Source organism: Corvus cornix, chromosome 5 (assembly GCF_000738735.6).
Source record: "Corvus cornix cornix isolate S_Up_H32 chromosome 5, ASM73873v5, whole genome shotgun sequence".
Taxonomy (NCBI): domain Eukaryota; kingdom Metazoa; phylum Chordata; class Aves; order Passeriformes; family Corvidae; genus Corvus; species Corvus cornix.
The window spans coordinates 12188708-12203214 of NC_046335.1; the positions used below are offsets into that span (position 1 = coordinate 12188708).

General features: G+C 46.2%; 1 protein-coding gene across 1 annotated transcript in view; it reads left to right on the top strand.

Annotated features, from left to right (window-relative positions):
* The window catches only part of CCDC85C (coiled-coil domain containing 85C), a 110267-nt gene that overhangs the window by 51862 nt on the left and 43898 nt on the right, over positions 1 to 14507 (top strand). The gene's annotated exons all lie outside the window — the stretch shown is intronic.

Sequence of the window (14507 nt, forward strand, 5' to 3'; positions counted from 1 at the left end):
CCTGTATAACCAGGATTAATGGGATGAAATTAGGTGAAGGAGAAAGTTGTCAGGAAGTGTTTCCTCAAGGTGAAAGCTATTAGGCTGCAGCAGTTTCTCAAGGGAAGCAATAGGCACTTACCTAGTTGGGCTGTGTTTAAATTACAGCATGAGAAAAATCTGGCTTTGGGGAGGAGATGGATGTTATTAGTGACTTCAGGGGCTCCAGGGAGATATGACTTCTCCCCAGGGACAGTGTGTTTCTGGGAGGGATGGAGGGGACTGCAGGGTCTTCAGCTGAGGTTCAAGCTCTGGGGAGCTGTGGGTGGCTGTCTTCTAAAGCATGATGTTACCAGTAAGCCAGCAGCTGGGACTTGTCCTAGTGTGAGTCAGGGCTCTGGTAGGTCCTGAAGCAGCACCCCCTAAATTTCTTGGCCTTTCAAAATGCTATTTCTGTGTAATGTCTGACTTGTAAGAAGGAGGGAATAGAACATATTTCTCAAGAGTTGGAATAACTGGCAAACAAAACCATTTGGGCGCCTCCGTGCTAGATAACCTGAAACATCTTTATGCTTTTATGAATGGCATTACTTTGACCATCCGTGTATTTTACTTCACTATCCTTGTGCCTGAACAATGAAACACCATTTATCTTTGGCTGAATGATTCGTTTCCCATATCTGTTCAGTGTGCACCCCTAGAAAATGAACCCACCTGATTATCTGGGGGGCTGATAGGGGATATCAGCAGCTTTAGGGCGCCTGTGCTTAGTAGTCTTTTTCTTCTTCTAAGGGTGCAACAAATAGCTATTCTGTGGAAATAAGGCCATCTTCTCTCCCTCTATTAGTTCTCAGATAGTCCTGAGATGTGGACACAGGTGATCCCCAGGTGACCCTCTGCAGTGAGCAGACAGGAAATGCCTAGAGCACCAAGTGGTTGAGAAGGAAGATGTTCATCACAGGGTCCCTTTCCATGTTCCTTCCCTTTGCCCCAACTCTGCCGTGATGTGTAGCCAGAACCTGCTCACAAATGTGACAGGAGGGAGCGAGCAGGGGTTCACATGGCTGAGAGCCTGCCCTTCAAGCCTGAAACACAGAATATGCATTTGAAAGCCAGCATGCAGAGGTGGATCCTCTGGGCTCCTGTGTGCTGCTGGAGCCGTGAGGCTGAGAGTGAGCCATGAAGGCTGCTTTGTAGCCTGGAGAAGCACATGTCAACCTGCCTGGCAGGGAGCCGTCAGCAGCCAGTCCAAAGGGCTTGAGTGAGAGGTAATAAGCCAGTTAATAAATAACAGGGAAAGCTGGCTGTGTTGCATAGTTTTAGTTTCTGCATGTAACCTCAGAGAAACACGGCAAAGGTTTGCACAGCCCTTTGCAAAGCTGTGTGAGCACTTGTTTGGCTTGGGGGGATCAGAGTGTCTTCTCCAACTGCCTGCACTCTGAATCATTTTGGGATTGAATTTATCATCCCTGGGGGCTCTCCTTGGCTACCCCAAGCAAGGTGATGGTGCAGCTTCCTGCTTTGCTGTGATCACCAGGGACTTTTCCTGTGGGGTGCTGCCAGGCCACCTTCCCTCACAGCGAGGGCTGCTCAGCATCCCCTGTAAGGCATCAGTTCTGCCACAGACCAGCTTTGTAGAGCGCTTCTCTAAAACTCCTGGCTCAGGGTGGTAGCATGGACAAGAGTGAATTACAGTTATTAGGGAAACTTATCTGAGGATGGACTTGCTATTTCTAAATGATATCTCCTATTGTAGTAGCACTGTACTATTAACTTGTTTTAAAACAGGTTTTGTTCCCTTGTGTCATTGTTTCAATCCAGCCCAGTGATTCACTGTAATCTGTGCCTCCACCTTGTTGCTACTCTCTTCAGACACTGTGCATTAGGAAATTCTTAGGTTTGTATTGTCTGGCCTTTCTTTCCAGGCATTAATTATACATTTGCTGTATTCAGATTCTTAAGCCATACCCTGTGTCACTTGCGTAGGTATCTGGAGTCCCTGTTCTGCTCAGTTCTGGGTTATAGCATATTTTTGGTTGGCCTATTGCTGTTCCCAGCTGGTCCTGACAAAGCCCATGCTGGTTTGGCATAGCCAACACATTACACTTGACAGCCCTTCTCCTGTTTAATTTCCTCTCTCTGACTCCCACGGCAGGGCAGCGGGTGTGGGCAGGAAAGGGCTGCAGGTAGGAGCAGGGGCATTGCTGTTTTCCAAAACGAGGATTTCCCCCCACCCTCAGGTAGGAACATAGGCAACTGTCTCTGCTCTGTTTGTGTAATTTGATGGCATAAAGGGTCTCCTCTGTGACACAGTTGTTAATGGCTTTTGGGTTGAATTTTTTCTCAGGTAAAAGCTGGCAGGGATTGGATCCGTGCCATCTTCCAGCTTGACACTGAAGTACAGGGAGTTAAGTGCACGTATTTTATCAATTTTTATGTGTGGCTGTTTATCCTGTTTCTACTGAGTCCCTAAAGATGTTTAGGAAGAAGCACACCTTCATCTCATGATCTCACACTGCCACTGGATTGTGTTTATCAAAAGCCAGTTAAATTAGTAGGCAACTGCAGCATGTAGTGTTTAACTACGGTCTGCAATAAGAGAGTGTGAGGCTGAGGAGTTTCTGCTGCTGGATGGAAAGGAGGAACTGGGCAGGGGAAGACAAAATAAATATCTCAGAAAGCCCCGAAATTACAAGGGAGCGGGTGGAGGGGAACAGGGTCTTCTGCTCTGGACAGCAGCAGAGCATTGCTTCCCAAAGCACTGGGTCTCTGGGAGAGTCCAGCACATTGAACCAGCTAACTGCAAAACACACAGGATCCAAAACTGGACTGTAGGTGAACACTGGAGCCTTCACAGGTGCCCATCCTTGCTGGTAGGAATCACTCACTCTACAACTGCAGTTATTTTTGGCAAATAGGACCGGATGTGGGGTTTCTGCCTGCAGTTTAGCAAAGCTCCATATCCCTGGCCATAGAAATTTGACACATGCACATACAATCCCCAACTCCAGAAGAGCTTAGTGTGTAGGGATTTAGACATTTCCTGGTGATTGCCTTAAGCCATGGGCTCACAGCTATTTTAGGCTTTCTCCCCTTCTCTCTCTGAGGGTCTGACCAGAAATTTCATCCAGAGCTAAAAATTGCATGAAACTGAGTGTGTGGAATAAAAAAATGCTCTTTTGATAAAGCAGTGTTTTCCTACCAAAACCTGCTTTACCTAAAACTTCCCAACCAGCCCTCATCCCAAGCAATGTGGCACTGTGAAATCAGGCATCTTCCTCGCCACTTGGCCAAGAGCCCTCCCCTGCCAGCCTCAGTGTGGGAATGAGGTTTGTTGCCATCCTGTGCATAAATGCCAGTTATAGCTGAGTAAATGCTTCTCTGGAAAAAGCATTAGCACCTTTGCTACCTTGCACTTTTTTAGGCCCAGGGAGAGATGGGGACAGACAGTGCAGAGGTTAAAGATGAGATGTAGGGCAGCCTGTGCAGTGTGTGGGGGGATAATGAATTCATGGGCACATGGAGACCATTCAGCAAGCTTTGGGCTCCTGTGGGCCCCTGGGTAGAAGGACTTTGATCTGACTCCAGCCTTTTCCCAACGAGGAATTGCCTTTGAATGCGTTCCTGCTCTCAGCCTTGCTGTGCGCAGCAGACAAAGACGAGGGGAGCAGGGAAGAAGAAGGGGGGCTGTTTACCCTCATCAGGAATGGTCGAGTGGGCCGAGTCAATACAGCCTATTTTTCATTAACTTAATCATTAGTTTTTTCTCACTGCCAATTAAATTTTTCCTGACAGTACTCAGAAGGGCATCATTTGCCTCTATGAGATATGTATATTTTTTTTTAATAGGGAGCTTCCTAGACATTGTGGGGTTATTTGAGGAGTGGAAATGAAAGTTTAATTTCTCTCTGGATGGAAGAGGATTTTTGAGTTTTAATTATCACGCAGCTTGGATTCCTGACGGTTGAGGACCGCATTGGAAAGGCTCGTTTCCATTGTGTGGAGTGGATAATTATTCAGCCCTCTCCCAGGCTCACAGCATTTATTGTCCAGAAGAATCTTCCCAAGCAAAAAGGGGGAGCAGATTTAAAACCCAAAATGCATTTTCAGAGCCTGCAAAAGTTTCAACTTGATGTTTGCAGAGGAAGACTTCTGCAGCTATTTAGGATTCTGTCTACCCTTTTAACAAAAAAAAAAACCCCATCAATTAATCTGGTAATCTGCCTTTCCCCTCACAGGTTGCTTAGGAAATAGTTTTGTAAACTCAAGAGAGCCCTTCTGCAGCTGGACTGCTTTGTGCTATCAGTTTCTAAGCAGAATTCCTTCAAAGGCAGTGGGAATTTCTGCATAAAATCTACTGGCCCATTTGTATGTGTACAGTGTCGAATAGAAGATTTACAGCCATCTGAAACTTGGCAGTGCTTCTTACCTAGGAGGTAATGTTAATCTATCCAGGAGAACGTGTTAAAGGATTCAAACAAACCTAAAATGTCAAAGCAAAGCTCAGTTACAACTGTTCTCTTTCACAAGCCTTTGGATTAACCTTGTGTCTTTCTCACTGGGTTTTGAACCATCGATGGTTAGAAACTGGCCATGAAAATGAAGACATTTCAGCAAAGTTCTTGTCAAATCTGATGAAGCTTTTGCAACTGCAACAATCCCACCAAATCCTTCAAGGATGGGATCAAATCCGCGTGTGTTTGGGTGGGTTCAGATTTGGGGACAAACAGCCTGTGCAACTTTGATTAGTGTGATGAGATGAAAGAGAAAAATGCTTATTGTGGATGCTCACTTTTTGTCTCCTTGCTGAGAAGTGGAGCAGCAACAGTGCAAACTGGGGACCAGGGAGGAGATTCTGGAAGCACTTGTGCTCATTTCAGTGGATTTGTAAGAGAGAATTTAGCAGGGCAGCTGTGCATGCAAACAGTTCGGATCAGCCTTATTTCCAGAGCTTTCTGACTGTGACAGGGTGGCAGAGGACTCTGAACCCAGCTTGACTTTCATTTGCAATTCTTTTTGGTTTAACTGGCATGAGTCCAAGAGCTTTTGGGCTTCTGATCGCTACCTTCCAGTCTCAGAAGACCATGTGGTTGTTTTGGGGAAATTAGTAACTTATGGGGGTTTCTGGACTATTAAAATAGGTTAAAACAGCCCAGTCTCTGTTCCCCCATCCTCAGTTTTCAAATAAACACTTTCACTTGTGCTGCCCAAAGACTCATAGACATGGACTCAGATGTCTCCGTGGCCTTCTCCAGCCCTTTCATCTGACACGGTGCCTACAAGCCTTGGCCACAGTTGGACTGTCAGTGCTTCTGAGGCTGTTTCCTAACCCACGTGGTTTCCTGGCGTTCTCCAGCTTGCCTACATACTCTGAGCATCCTCTTTTTTAAGCTCTTTCGGCTAGAGACCATATGTTGTTACTATAGTCATACCAAGCCTCGTGCGTGTTGGCCTTCTGTGATTTAGGACTGTGAATTTATGTGGAAAAGCTGGATAACTCTTAAAGATAAAAACCCTCTTTTTTTTTGTGAGGAAGTACTAACTTTTGAAATCTCTGTCTGTATTTTACAAAGCCATCTGTTTCTAATATAACCTTTTTATTGCAAACATCCCAGTAGTGTCAGAGAGCTCCACCTCAGCACTTGTTTTTCTCCCCACAGTCTTTCCAGCTCTGTATTCTTCTTTGCCAGCCACTCTGCAATTAGGTGAGACTTTCTGCAGGTGATGGGAAACCAAAAGGCATGGATGGTTTCAGGTTGCTGAATCTGACATGACAACAGAACTTGCTTAGTGATTTTATTTTTGCTTTCAAATAACTTGTGTTTGCTTTCTGGAATTAAAGGGAAACATCCACAGATTTTCTTCATGTGATACTGTACAGGGTAGACATGGAAAACAGGACTGAAGGACTCTCAGTGTCACCTAACCAATCCCTTTGCCCCAAGTCAGACTCAGCTCTACCCAAACTGCTCCTGACAGATACTTGTCTAACCTGCTTGTGAAAGTCATCATCAATGGCAATTCCACTGCCTCCCAAGGCAACCTCTTCTAGTCCTTAAATATTTCTGTTATTAGAGACCTTGTTCTTCCTGGATGGAGATGGAGAACAATTTATTCACTTTTTCTTTTTCTGACAATCATTTACATATTTGAATCCATTATTGCATCTATGTTTGGTCTTTTCTTCCCCAGGCTAAGCAAGCTGGATTCCTTCAGGCGCTCCTGCTAGAGTATACTTTCCACATTCTGATCCTCCTTATTTCTCTCCTGAAGTTTTTCCAACTAGCCCCCATGAGTCCTGAAGCGTGATGCCTAAAACTGGACGCAGATCCCTATTCAAGATCTTTAATAGCACTGGTGAAGGAGGATTATTTCCCCTGTTTACGTACAGATCTCTTGTTTCTGCATTATGATATGATCTTAGATATTGTTTTCAGTCTAACAGCTGGTTCATGCACAGTTTACAAATTGCAATAGTCTCCAAGATCCTTTTTCACAGGACTGCTGTATGCTGAATGAGGAATCAAAGGATGCTGCCACAAAAGGTTGGGTTGACCTTGGCAGAGGCTGTGAGCATCGCATGCGGGCAGTGGGACGGACTGAGCCTTTGGTTGATGCTGTAGAGACAGGAACAGCAGCTACCACAGCAGTATCCAAAGTCAGACAGGAAGGGTTGGGTTTTGGCAAAGGGTGAGAGGAATTAAGTAACCAGATTGATACAAATAGAAATGAGTACAGCCTGTCCCATCGGTTTCAGGGAATTTCCCCTGGGACCATACTCTCTTGCTGACCTCTAGATGCTGCAGTGTTCATCAGTGCCCCCAAAAGGAGGTTGTGGAGAAAAATGGGCCGCTCTTGCTGAAACATCAACACTACCCCAAATGTTGAGTCCTTTGTAGCCGGTGGAAAGACACTAATCGGCTTTGGGGCTTTTTTTGACCTGGTCACATGATCATGTTATCAAGATTAAAGCAGCACGAGGAAGGAAAAGAGGCTTAAACAGCTGAGGGTGCCTGGCAGGTCATTTTAACCTTTTCATAATCATTAAAGCTGCAGAATCCCATTAGCAGTGAGTGACTTGCTGCTTTGCTCCCCAAACGAGCGCTGGTGACACAACTTTCTGTTCACCTCCGTTTTCCCCAGCAGGAGAGTCCAACCCAGCTGGTTGCCAGGACCCAAACTTTGAGCAGAGTCTGGCCATTCCTTCGTGTGGATCAAGGAGCTTGAGTTCGTTGTACCAAGGAGAAACAATCCATGGGTCTATCAAAAGCAGAGGATTTATCTCTCTGTTTCTAAAATTAGACTCTCATGGAAGGTCCTGCTCAGGCCATACTGTGGTAGATCAGCTCTTGCCCATCTGTGGCAATAGTAGAGAAGTACAGGATAAGGAAGATTATGATGATCTCCTAAGTCACTGCTTTGGCAGTGGTCAGTGGGCTACGGCTTTACTTTGCTGGGATTGGCAACAGCAGAAGATTCTGCAGTGGTACAGTGCAGCTCTGACATGGGAAGCAAAGCTTTCTGAATGAAGCTGTGTTAACTAAGGCAGGAGGCCCTCAAAGAGCCTCCAGTTTGTTGGTGTTACTCATCTTTTCCTCTCTTACAAGTTTTCATGAGAGCAATATCACATCCAGTAGTCACTCTGATCTTCCCCGGTCTTTCCTCCAACTTCTATATCTTCTGTTGTCTCTCTTCATATCATCTAGTAGGCTCTGGTATAGAAATGCTTGTCCCACAGTTCCTGGAAGACACGATCACTCTGATCCACCTGAAATCTGAACATTGTCCTACTTTCTTTAGAATTGTCCTTTCTGCATTCATGCAGAAATCATTGAGTACATCTAGTGGTTGCACAGCAAATGGCTTCTTAAAGAGGCCAAGGAAACCCTGAATTTTGCCTGGTGTCACTGAGCTATGATGGGTGTTTCAGGTCTTGCAGCACCTGGGATTGATCTAGAGAGCACCTACTTCCTCAGACAGGGCAGTCTTCCACGTGCAGGGAGCAAGAGCACTGCAGGGGATGTAAATCAGCTTTTCTCTGTTACATGTACACCAGTCAAGACTGTCTGGCTATGTGTGTCTTGGACATTAATATTTCTATTGCTGTGTTTGCTTATTTAATCTAATTACAGTCTATTCACTCTTGACTGAAAGCTTAGCCTGAGGCTGAACCATCAGAAACTCACACTGATTTTTCTCGGGGTGATGCCCAGAGTCAGGCATTAAACACAACTTGTAAAGCAAACGCATTTTTTTCCTTGGTTGTTTACCTTCGAAATTTCTGGGGGAATAGCAGGAAAGATCTCCTCAGTAAACCTGGACAGCCAGCAGTGACCAGTAACCAGTGCTGAGGCAGTCTGTCACACAGGCAGCACATCTGAGCAGCCTGGTGAAGGTGCTGTCCTCTCATGCAGGCTTAGAGGAGGGCTCTGGAGAGCCCTGGAGAGCCACAGCAGCACTGTGGTCCTTGCCCACTCCCATGCAGCAGAAGAGCAGCTACCGGTTGTCCCCCTAGGAGGGCAAAGTGTGGTTTCAGATGACAAGATTGGGAGATGTTTTACCACCTTCCTGCTGGGCAGGTTGCATGGGTTATGTGGGTTAGACATCCTCAGATGCAAATGTTCTCCAGTGGTGCCTGCTGTTCTGTGCTGTGATAGAGGGACAGCCACCACAAAGATTGTCATGTACACATCACCCAGGCAAGGAAGGGGAAACTGGCGGCCACTACGCTGCAGTACCTGGGTACACACACACTCCTCCTTCCCTATTAGCCACCTCCTAGTGAAATCCTCGTATCAGGAGCTCCTGAACTGTTGACAGGCGTTGCGGGCAGATGTTTTGCTGTGCGTAGAGATGATGTCATGGATGGAAGTCACAGTAGTGAGCTGTAACCACCAGTGTCAGGAGAGACCTTACCAGACTCTTACAGACAGCTTGAGGCTGCTAAGCACCCCGACAGGTCTAATGAACTGAAACCGAGTCGGGAACAAACAGTCTTGCAAACCTTCAGAGCTCATAGTTAGAGGCTTGCTATGAAATGTTAATTAAATAGTTGCAGTGACATGTGTTCCATCCTGTCAGAGCAGCACGTTGCAGCAGCACAGCCGTGTTGCCAGTGCATAGCCACTGTCTTGTTAGAGTTAAAAATGTGTGTATTACTCTGAGCATATTTCTTTGTTATTTGTGATTGGACTGGCTACACACTTCTCTGTGTTTTGACTGGTATTTGAATACCTAAGCTATGCCTTAGCTTGTGACTTGAAAATGAGGCCTGATCCTCTACCAGTGTTATTCAGACAGATGTTATCATGGGTGGCTTTGGATGCTACAGATGGGCCTTTTATTTATTTAGTGTAGTCTAAGGCAGTGTCTGTTCAGTAGATGTGCTGCACTTCAGCACCTCAGCTATGGAAATATTTAAGATTTGGCCTTAGTTCTCTTTCTGTAAGTGCATTCCTGTTACCTCTTTAACACTGGCTGGCAGAGTGCAGAGGAAACTTCTCCCTACTCAACCCACAGTGAATGAGGTGGTGGGACAAGAGATAGAGCAGGTTGGTATGGTCTGCTTGCTGGGTATCTTGCAGAGGTACAAAACACTGGGAGCTTCTATTTACCATAGACCTTATTGTTGCGTATTCTGTTATCACATCTCAAGGGAGACCCCAAATTTTGCCTAAGCTGCTACTGGAAAGGCCCGGGATTTGGGATTAGCAGAGTATGGTATTTTGGATCTGATGATCGTGAAGATGATCAGAGGGCTGGAACACCTCTTGTCTGAGGAAAAGCTGAGAGAGTTGTGGTTGTTCAGTGTGGACAAGAGAAGTCTCCAAGGAAACCTTAGAGCAGCTTTTCAGTACATAAAGGGGGCTACAAGAGAGCTGGGGAGAGTCTTTTTACAAGGGTATGTAGTGATAGGAGAGGGGTTAGTGGCTTTGAACTGACAGAGGTTAGGCTTAGATCAGATATAAGGAAGGAAGTTTTTACGATGAGAGTGGTGAAACGCTGGCACAGGTTGCCCAGAGAGGTGGTAGATACCCCATCCCTGGAAACATTCAAGGACAGGTGGATGGGGCTCTGAGCCACCTGATCTAGTTGAAGATGTCTCTGCTTGCTGCAGGAGTTCGACTAGATGACTGTTGCAGATCCCTTCCACCTAGGTTATTCTGAGATTCTATGCCAGGGAAACCAAGGAGCGTTCATTCCCTGAAAGCCCTGGTGGTGCCATAGCAGAGGGCAGCACCTGTGAAACTAAAGTAACTCAGCACTGGCTTTGTGGTGGCCCTGCTCATGTTTGAGCCATCCACTGACTTAAGCCTGTTGTGAAAACTTGCCTTGCATACCAGTCTGAAACAGGACATTGGGAATGGGGTTTGCTGGTAAGAGCAGAAAGATGGGGGCTGATTAGGAAAAAACAAGGATGGTGCATTTGTCCATCTCTTCCAGTAGTTTCCTTTAATGACAATATTTAATATACGTGAGTTTCATCTGCTTCCCAACTGCTCTGAAAGAGTGCTGTTGCTTTAATAAATCAACTTCTTTACAAGATATAACCACTGGCCATGTTTCAGCCTGCTGTCTGTGTCAAGATGCAAGACCAGTAGAGCAATACAAATCTGAAATATGGTGGTGAAGAGCAGAGATGTGATAATGAAACTGCCAACAAACAGCAAAGTGTTTTATTGAGCACAGGTGAAGGCCTTCTTTTGAGATGATCTGTGATGGAAGGAGAGGAAGAGAAAATGTCAGCATTCTATCATACAAACAAGGCAGCTGGCTGCCAGGTGCAAATCTGGCAGAGCATCATTCCTTCATGTGCCTTTCCTCCTTGGTTTGGGAGAATCCCTTTAGGGATGCTGCTTTTTATGAGGACAGGAAGAGCCTTGTTTGCAGGACATTGACAAAATATAGCTATGCTGTCCTGTCTTAAATCATGCTTAGTTAAAGTAGCTTCCTAAGTAAAGGGCAGGTTTTTTCTCATATTCATTTAGGTGCTAACACCTCATTATGAAAAGGTCTTAAATAAAAATGTCTTGATCCCAACCTCATAGCTGCCACACAAACCTCTGCTCTGCATGCTTGTGGTTGTAGAAGTGGCATACGAGGAAATAAACCCCTTTATTTTGCTACTGTCAAAACAAACGTGTAATTTATCATATTTACCCCTCTGACAGATTCCCCTGAAATCTCAGATGAGAATCAGAAAGGCTCCAAGTGTCTTTCCAAATTACACTGTTCTGTGCTCTGCAGGCTGCAAGATTGTTTTGTTTGTTAAAACAATTTCTAATTTATGTTTTTACAAAGCTTGAGGAGCCAGGCAGTTCCCTGCTCGCTGAGAGACCATTGAGTTAAAACAAGGTAGAGTGATTTGTCTTGCCTCCATTTAGCTGTAATGAGTATTAAGTGGTTTATCTACATGGAGAAAAGTTACTCAGCTAGATTAAATCCAAGCTGAATTACATCCCATTCCAGATGGAGTATGTTTTTTAGAACAGTAAATCTTGAGGAAGGTGGATAATAACAGCAATGCTCCTTTCTGAGCTGGAACGCAGCTCTTCTATCTCTCATGGAGATAATGTGGGGAGCTACATCCAATTAGTTTTTCCAAGGCTTTGTAAAGAAACAGGACTTCAGGTTTTACATCTCTGTGAACAATTTAGTTTGCAGCATTTACATTGTGCAAGTGAGCGATGGCTGATGGTGATTACAGTTTTCACCCATTTTGCTGTCGTGGGTAGCAGCCTGGCAGGGCACAGCGCTGCCTCTCTCCCTGACTTCCTCTTCTGTGTGATGGCTGCCACGAGGAGGGTGCCGAGTGGGATGTGAAATGTTTTGATGGGAAATTCCTTCCCTCTGGTGCCATCTGGTCCACTAAGGCATCCACTGCTTGTGCAGCTGGTGCTCGTGGCCCCAAGGGGTAGCTAGAGGAGGACGTTGGCCCCAGTGGCATTCCAGGCATCACTGAGTGCCAGAGAAAGAAAGAATGCCAGAAAGCTTATCCTTGACCATGTGTCCTTGACCACCATACTTGTCTGGTCATCAGCAGGGCACTAGCATACCAGTGCACTCAAAATGAGTGCCATGAGGTGTGGCTGGGTGGGTGTGCCTGGGGTATGCCCCAATACCTGGGTCTCGGAGCTGCTCATGCCGCTGAGAAGAGTGCTTCTGGGCTGGTGAAGGTGGAGCATTGCTCACAGCTGGCAGCAGGCTTTGACACAGCAGTGAGGACCATTTGTTTGATTTCTAATGAAAAGGGATGAGGGGGTCTGATCAGTTAGTGATCCAGCTCTGGTGCCTCTCCTGGGTGGGTCAGTGGAGCTGTCCTTGGCTCCTGGCTCTGGGGGAGGCAGGAGAGGAGGGAAACTTGCTGATAAGAGGAAGGTCAGAGGCAGAAAAATGTTGGGAATGTGCTTCTTGATCTAACATGGGTGAGACCAAGCCTGGGGTTTCACTGCTTAGCCTGGCAGTGTTACTTCCCGCTGTTGTGAGATTTATGAGATTTTTCAAAACTGAGATCAAGATGCAAATGGCTCATCTGGCACCTGCCTCAACACAGGCAGGTCCAGATGATGGAGGTGATTCATCTCTGAGGGCACAGCAAGGACTGGGATGGCTCTGAGCACTGTTTCGCAGCCTTTGCCCAAGATGGAGCATCTTCTGCTGACAAACCAGCTCATTTGTTTTTTGTTTTTCTTTCTTTTCTTTCCTACATGTATTTTATTTTGCCATAGGGCATTTTCTGGCTGAGGTCAGACATCAAACATGGTTTGGGGTTGAACAGTGGTGTCCAAAGAATTCTAGCAGATCTCAGATCAGGCTTTCAGGACTGGTAGTAGTTGTGGTGGGCATTGGCTCCCGAGGATGCAGGGCTTGCCTTCCCATGGAGTACCTTTTTTTTGGTAAGGGGTATGAAACTGCAGAGAGGAAATAATTCTCTATTTCCTTTCCTTTGGCAGTCGTGCTCCATTCTTTCCATCAACCAGTCAGTCAGTCCTTGTAGCATTCAGGGTCTGAACAACAGCTTCTGTGTCACCATATATCCTCTTAACCTAAATTTCTTGTAGCTGCTGGCACAGTGAGGGTACTGGTGAAGCTGGAATGCAGGTGGGAAGGACACCTTATCTGACCAGGTCTACCAGTGGAAGCTCTTGTATTCAGCACACAAGTGGAAGTGGTGTAGTCTTTGTTTGTCTTCAGACAGAGATGGAGACTGGTTTTGGAACTGTTTAGCCAAATGGGTATTACTGTACTGAATTTAGGGGCAAGTTAACCAAGTGTGATGGCCTGGGGGGGGGTCAGACCAAAGGATCCATGGTCCGCCTGGCTTTATATTTAACAATCTCAAACTCCCCTTGCACCCTTACACCTCCCCTTAACACCCCAGACTCCCCTGCTGGAGGACAGGTTTGTTACTAATTCAGCAAGTTCTTCAAGCTGATCCTGAAATCTTGCTGACTCCAGCACCCATCTACTGCAGCATTCTACTCTCCCCCTTTAGGTATGCATGGCTAAAGTTGTGGTGCTGGTGGCATAAGGCCTTCACAGGGAAGGTGCTTTAGATTGATTCTATAACCTGCTTGGTTTGCTCTCTTCTCCTCTGACCTGGAGACTCCCCCCATGTTAGGGTGGTTGTTGGGCCGAGTTTGCTCAAGCCGATGTTGCTGTGAACCTTGTCACCACTTAAGCTGTTCACTGAACTTACACAGCTCCCTACAGTGTCTTCTTAACCTTTCTCATGAGGACTTGTTTGGATTTCCTGGGTTTTGACAAAGCATAATCCAGTCAAGAAACTGAGCATTTTTCCTCTGAGAGTGTGCTTTAGATGGGTACTTGACTCAGATCCATCCTGCTGTTCCTTTATGTGTGGTTTGGCACTGGTCTATGGTAGCACTTTTTTTAGCATATTCCAGTTTTTCCCTTGAGTGGCCAAAGCAGTCTCAGTGATTAGCTGCAGCTTCCCTGCTAGCTTTTCTGCTGAGCTGCCCCCAGAGTGGCCAGGAAGAGCATTCAGGCTTAGTGCTGAGTGTGTCTGGCAGCCACTGGCAAAGGCAGAGAGAAGCTGTTTAGCACAGAGCCAGCCTAAACCTCACACGTGTGCGTGGCTGAGTGTTCGTGTGCCAGAGCTGCAGCCAGAGGTGCCTGCTCACCTTGGGGGGCTGATCCCAAATGGGAAACCCCAAGAGGGGGCTGGCCACTGGCAGCACACACCCACCAGCACCAGGGCCCTTGTGCTAACACCCTGCTCCTCGCCAGTTCTTGCTTGGCAAGGAGTCCTGGGATTGAACAGTGACTTCTGCAGTCATGCCATAATAAATGAGAAGAGGGAAATTATAATTTTGCACTTTGCAGAGCCCTTTCAGAAGTGTGGAAAATGTTTGGGGTTTTTCATATACTTATGTCACAAAACTTTTTCTCCTGCTGTAAAAGCTCATGGCCTCTGCTACTCAAATTACAAGTGGAGGAGAAATTTTGCAAAGATCCAAGTGTACAGGAGGAACTCACCAAGCTATAATGCAAATGGAGAAAAGGTT